Source organism: Cherax quadricarinatus, chromosome 20, assembly GCF_038502225.1.
Source record: "Cherax quadricarinatus isolate ZL_2023a chromosome 20, ASM3850222v1, whole genome shotgun sequence".
In the NCBI taxonomy this organism is placed as follows: Eukaryota; Metazoa; Arthropoda; class Malacostraca; order Decapoda; family Parastacidae; genus Cherax; species Cherax quadricarinatus.
The window spans coordinates 27372034-27379533 of record NC_091311.1 but is presented as its reverse complement, the minus strand read 5'-3'; the positions used below and the strand labels follow the sequence as shown (position 1 = coordinate 27379533).

At 47.5% G+C, this 7500-nt stretch overlaps 1 protein-coding gene across 1 annotated transcript in view; it reads left to right on the top strand.

Moving 5' to 3' along the window:
* Positions 1-1532: 1532 nt before the first annotated feature.
* Positions 1533-7500, top strand: part of LOC128700322 (protein SSUH2 homolog) — a 250358-nt gene continuing 244390 nt past the window's right edge. The window contains exon 1 of the mRNA XM_053793430.2: positions 1533-1878. The gene's annotated coding sequence lies outside the window, so the exon portion shown is untranslated. The remainder of the gene's footprint in view (positions 1879-7500) is intronic.

Below are 7500 nucleotides of genomic sequence, written 5' to 3'. Positions count from 1 at the left end.
GTCTCAGGAACAACCAAGGCAAGGATCCCAGTCTCAGAAACACCCAGGGCAAGGACCCCAGTCTCAGGAACAACCAGGGCAAGGATCCCAGTCTCAGGAACAACCAAGGCAATTATCCCAGTCTCAGGAACAACCTGGACAAGGATCCCAGTCTCAGAAACACCCAGGGCAAGGATCCCAGTCTCAGGATCAACCAGAGCAAGGATCCTAGTCTCAGGAACAACCAGGGCAAGGATCCCAGTCTCAGGAACAACCAGGGCAAGGATCCAAGTTTCAGAAACACCCAGGACAAGGCTCCCAGTCTCAGAAACACCCAGGGCAAGGATCCCAGTCTCAGGAACAACCAGGGCAAGGATCCCAGTCTCAGGAACAACTAGGGCAAGGATCCCAGTCTCAGGAACAACGAGGGCAAGGATCCCAGTCTCAGGAACAACCAGGGAAAGGATCCCAGTCTCAGAAACAACCAGGGCAAGGATTCCAGTCTCAGGAACAACCAGGGCAAAGATTCCAGTCTCAGGAACAACCAGGGCAAGGATCCCAGCCTCAGAAACACCCATGGCAAGGATCCCAGTCTCAGGAACAACGAGGGCAAGGATCCCAGTCTCAGAAACACCCAGGGCAAGGACCCCAGTCTCAGGAAGAACCAGGGCAAGGATCCCAGTCTCAGGAACAACCCAGGCAAGGATCCCAGTTTCAGGAACAACCTGGGCAAGGATCCCAGTCTCAGAAACACCCAGGGCAAGGATCCCAGTCTCAGAAACACCCAGGGCAAGGATCCCAGTCTCAAGAACAACCAGGGCAAGGATCGAATAAGAAGGCATTCGTCAGTGAGCAAGTGCATCTGATAGTGTTCGTCAGTGGGCAAGTGCACCGGGTGATGTTCATCAATGGGCAAGTGTACCGGATGGTGTTCGTCAGTGGGAAAGTGCACCGGATGGTGTTCATCAATGAGCAAGTGCTCCGGATGGTGTTCGTCAGTGCGAAAGTGCACCGGGTGATTTTCGTCAGTGGGCAAGTGCACCGGACGGTGTTCGTCTGTGGGCAAGTGCACCGGATGGTTTTTGTCAGTGGGAAAGTGCACTGGGTGATTTTCGTCAGTGGGCAAGTGCACAGGATGGTGTTCGTCAGCGGATAGGTGCACCGGATGGTGTTCGTCAGCGGACAGGTGCACCGGATGGTGTTCGTCAGTGAGCTAGTTAAGGGAGAGGCGCTCGAAAGTACACAAGTGTAGCCACGAACGCTCGACAGTTGTTAAAGTGGAGCAAGAGGCGCTGGGCAGCACAGTCGTAACAGCTTGTGTGTCACAGGAGTCCGTCGGACGGCAGCAGCATCCAGTGTTGCAGCTGCACCCAGTATTGCAGCTGCATCCAGTGTTGCAGCTGCTGGGATGTACTGCAGTTGCAGGTGAGAGAGAGTGGCGTCCGGGCGGGGTGAGTACGTTGTCGCTGGCTTCGTGACGGAAAGCAGAGGACAAAAAAACTGGGTTAAAATAAGCCGTAGCGTAAAAAAATCGCGAGTATTGTTACGTATTCCGCACACTATACTCGCTGTAGTAAAGCGAATTGACAGTTGTCGCCAGCCATGAGCACCGTACGTACCTCCAAATTCCTCAAATTGAATTTTGGTAGATGTAGGCGCCTCCCTCCTATCCTCGTAGACCCTGTGGTAGATGGGGACGCTGATGTGGCGTTTTCTTGAAAGCGTAGGAAAATAAAAAGTGAAAATAATTCTCCTCAGCAGGCAACGCGTGTGTGTCCCAGTAGCGAGCAAGGACGGAACCACCTTAGTTGTTGTGTGGACGTGGGTTGGGGTGTGTGTGTCCGCTCCCATCACCACCTACCTTACTAAATTTACATTATAGCTGTACGAAAGAGAAATGTATGAATAGATATCTATGCTTCGATTTAATTATAGGATTTTTTTTAAGTCATAATTTGTAGGTGGATAGAGAGAAAACCGCAGATTTTTAATACTCAGGTGGAGATCAATTATTTGGGTAAGTTGAGTGTCGGGAAGATTGCCACTTTTTTTTTAAATACCCAGAAGTTAACAGAAAGTGGAACACTGTGCTCGTGGCGACCGTCACTTGAAACTCACGGCTAAACACCCACCTATCATATCCATTTCAACGACATCATTATATTAAACTAACTTGTGTTATCGTGGCGAAACCTGAACAAAACTGTTATCGATTAATTCCAGCACTGAGTGGAACTATTGTTTGCTGGTCACTGAAGTGTTTATGTTCACCTTCAGCGCTGATGGTGACCAGGAATAGTACAAGTGTATAAACTCATTGTTACAGCGTGGCATAAATTTGCGATGAAATGTGGTCAGGGGGTTGGGTCAGTGACTGGCCAACTCCCGTATATGGGGCTGTAACCCCCATGTAGGAAGGGTGAATGGCCTCTTGTAGAGGCCGCAAGCAACGGTATTATAAGGGAAGTAAACCTCCATGCAAGAACTAGAAGACTTTCTGTAAGGATTGAAAGCCCCTCGTGTGAAGGTTATAAATCCCATGAAGGGATTGAAAGCTCCCGCGTGTAGGGGTTGAAAGCTCCCGTGGACGGGGCTGTAAGCCAGTGTGTGGGAGCAACATCAAGGTATGTCAACTACATGTACCATCTCTGCCACTGGACGCTGAACCCCGGACCGTCGTCGACACTGGCTCCTCGTATACATAAGTATCATGAATACGTTATGTACAGAACAAGCTTGTATTGAAGATAAGCTTCTCCCATGGCAAAGCATAATCAACTTTGTATATAAAGAAGGAAAATTCACAGTACCTTGGCTGGAACAATTCACCAAGAGAACCCACATTTAGGAGAGGAACCTCATGGCAAGAGTGGTCCAGGACGGACCTGAACGTTCTCACGAGGTTCTTCTCTGAATTGTGGGTTTTTGGTGAATTTGAATATATCGTCAGGTATATATATTTAGTTTCATTTGCACTGTGATAAGCAGTGTATATTCACTTAAATGAGGTATATATCTCAAGTAGGTATGTAGTTCACGTTAATAATTCTTGTGTTGGAGTTAAAGTATCTCTGACTGGTGGTGTACAGGCGACACGCGGAGTTAATGACCCGCGTGTACTCGAGAGACTTTAAACCAAATAAACCTAATTAGAGCTCTATCAAGTAACAACTTGATAGAGGTCTACCCTGAATCAAACGTCGTCTCATTAAGAACTGGCTCTGCATATTATGTCTTCAAACCCGTCTTTCTACTGATGTCTTACTATATTACACAGTAACTAGTCAAACAAGGTAACTAATACATTATTAAGTATTGCATTATTATTATTATTATTATTATTATTATTATTATTATTATTATTTTTATTAGAGTCATGTGAAAGTGATAAATCCTTAGGGGTCATACAGCTAGAAGATTGAATGTGATTTGCTCTTACCTAGGAAGTGGTAAGTTTAAGTTGCTTATCTTCTAGCACTGGTAACTCCTGTTATCTTACTGCTGGTAGCTCTTACTTAACTACTGAGTCTCCGCTCATTAACCAACATTTTATATATATATATATATATATATATATATATATATATATATATATATATATATATATGTCGTGCCGAATAGGCAGAACTTGCGATCTTGGCTTAAATAGCAACGCTCATCTTGCCATATAGGACAAGTGAAAATTTGTGTATGCAATAATTTCGCCAAAATCATTCTTAACTTAACGAAAAAAATATATTTCACTGTTTGTTTAGTATTAAATTATTGTAAACAAATCTAAAATATATTTAGTTGGGTTAGGCTAAAATAAATTGTTCTTGATATAATAAGGTTAGGTAAGTTTTCTAAGATTCTTTTGGTGCAAAATTAAAAAAATTTACATTACCATTAATGAAAAAAAATATATCTTTAAACGTATAAGAGAAAATTTTAGAAAGGACTTAATATTAAATGAGTTCTTGCTAATTGACCAGTTTTACATATTCGGCACGACATATACATACATATATATATATATATATATATATATATATATATATATATATATATATATATATATATATATATATATATATATATATATATATATATATATATATATATATATATTGCAAATGAAATATTATATTTACATTAAGCAGTAATCGCATGCGGGTCATTTGGAAGGAGTTATGGGGGCACTATCCTCCGCTCGTCGATGACCACGATGCTGAAACTCTTCTCTGTCAAAAATTATCTTGTCAGAAGATATTAGGATAACTCGTTACGTTAGTGCAGATGCCAGCTCGCTGCTTCGATGTTCCCCAGCGCTCCTCGAACAATTTGCTACTTTCCCGAGAAACGCCGGTAGCTTGGTTGGTCTGAGACCGGCCTGCGATTAGCGAGCGAAGGATCAAGTTTCTATCACTTCTTCTAGCACTGAATTTCCCTCGCTGGTTTAACTCTTAAACTTAGAGAGGTTTAAGAGTTAAACCGGCGTATGGGAAACCCGGAGTTTGCCATACTCTGTGAGGACAAATATTAAAATATAATCGCTCTATTCAGAATTTGTTGTTGGTATTCAGAGACAGATAAAGTAAGAATCACTGAAGTGATTGTGAGGCTTATCACTCCCTAGTATCACCACCCACACTAGTTAGTACCTCACCACCCACACCAGTTAGTACCTCACCACCCACACCAGTTAGTACCTCACCACCCACACCAGTTAGTACCTCACCACCCACACTAGTTAGTACCTCACCACCCACACTAGTTAGTACCTCACCACCCACACCAGTTAGTACCTCACCACCCACACCAGTTAGTACCTCACCACCCACACCAGTTAGTACCTCACCACCCACACCAGTTAGTACCTCACCACCCACACCAGTTAGTACCTCACCACCCACACCAGTTAGTACCTCACCACCCACACTAGTTAGTACCTCACCACCCACACCAGTTAGTACCTCACCACCCACACCAGTTAGTACCTCACCACCCACACCAGTTAGTACCTCACCACCCACACCAGTTAGTACCTCACCACCCACACTAGTTAGTACCTCACCACCCACACCAGTTAGTACCTCACCACCCACACCAGTTAGTACCTCACCACCCACACCAGTTAGTACCTCACCACCCACACCAGTTAGTACCTCACCACCCACACCAGTTAGTACCTCACCACCCACACCAGTCAGTACCTCACCACCCACACCAGTCAGTACCTCACCACCCACACCAGTTAGTACCTCACCACCCACACCAGTCAGTACCTCACCACCCACACCAGTCAGTACCTCACCACCCACACCAGTTAGTACCTCACCACCCACACCAGTCAGTACCTCACCACCCACACCAGTTAGTACCTCACCACCCACACCAGTTAGTACCTCACCACCCACACCAGTCAGTACCTCACCACCCACACCAGTCAGTACCTCACCACCCACACCAGTTAGTACCTCACCACCCACACCAGTCAGTACCTCACCACCCACACCAGTTAGTACCTCACCACCCACACCAGTCAGTACCTCACCACCCACACCAGTTAGTACCTCACCACCCACACCAGTTAGTACCTCACCACCCACACCAGTTAGTACCTCACCACCCACACCAGTTAGTACCTCACCACCCACACCAGTTAGTACCTCACCACCCACACCAGTTAGTACCTCACCACCCACACCAGTCAGTACCTCACCACCCACACCAGTCAGTACCTCACCACCCACACCAGTTAGTACCTCACCACCCACACCAGTCAGTACCTCACCACCCACACCAGTCAGTACCTCACCACCCACACCAGTTAGTACCTCACCACCCACACCAGTCAGTACCTCACCACCCACACCAGTTAGTACCTCACCACCCACACCAGTTAGTACCTCACCACCCACACCAGTCAGTACCTCACCACCCACACCAGTCAGTACCTCACCACCCACACCAGTTAGTACCTCACCACCCACACCAGTCAGTACCTCACCACCCACACCAGTTAGTACCTCACCACCCACACCAGTTAGTACCTCACCACCCACACCAGTCAGTACCTCACCACCCACACCAGTCAGTACCTCACCACCCACACCAGTTAGTACCTCACCACCCACACCAGTCAGTACCTCACCACCCACACCAGTTAGTACCTCACCACCCACACCAGTTAGTACCTCACCACCCACACCAGTCAGTACCTCACCACCCACACCAGTCAGTACCTCACCACCCACACCAGTTAGTACCTCACCACCCACACCAGTCAGTACCTCACCACCCACACCAGTTAGTACCTCACCACCCACACCAGTTAGTACCTCACCACCCACACCAGTCAGTACCTCACCACCCACACCAGTTAGTACCTCACCACCCACACCAGTCAGTACCTCACCACCCACACCAGTTAGTACCTCACCACCCACACCAGTTAGTACCTCACCACCCACACCAGTCAGTACCTCACCACCCACACCAGTCAGTACCTCACCACCCACACCAGTTAGTACCTCACCACCCACACCAGTCAGTACCTCACCACCCACACCAGTCAGTACCTCACCACCCACACCAGTCAGTACCTCACCACCCACACCAGTCAGTACCTCACCACCCACACCAGTCAGTACCTCACCACCCACACCAGTCAATATCTCACCACCCACACCAGTCAATACCTCACCACCCACACCAGTCAATATCTCACCACCCACACCAGTCAATACCTCAGCACCCACACCAGTCAATATCTCACCACCCACACCAGTCAGTACCTCACCACCCACACCAGTCAGTACCTCACCACCCACACCAGTCAATACCTCAGCACCCACACCAGTCAATATCTCACCACCCACACCAGTCAGTACCTCACCACCCACACCAGTCAGTACCTCACCACCCACACCACACAATACCTCACCACCCACACCAGTCAGTACCTCACCACCCAAACCAGTCAATATCTCACCACCCACACCAGTCAATACCTCACCACCCACACCAGTCAATACCTCACCACCCACACCAGTCAATATCTCACCACCCACACCAATCAATACCTCACCACCCACACCAGTCAATATCTCACCACCCACACCAGTCAATACCTCACCACCCACACCAGTCAATACCTCACCACCCACACCAGTCAATACCTCACCACCCACACCAGTCAATATCTCACCACTCACACCAGTCAATACCTCACCACCCACACCAGTCAATATCTCACCACTCACACCAGTCAATACCTCACCACCCACACCAGTCAATACCTCACCACCCACACCAGTCAATACCTTACCACCCACACCAGTCAATACCTCACCACTCACACCAGTCAATAACTCACAAGAGTTATTATGCAACTTGTTCACCAAGTAGTGATACTCTCGCCGCAGTAAACACACATCTCAGCAGCATAAGATGCTGCTGAGATGTGCTACACCAATGCACATCCTCCAGGGTCGCTGAGATGTGCTACTCCACGACCAAGGAATCACCTCCTCCAGG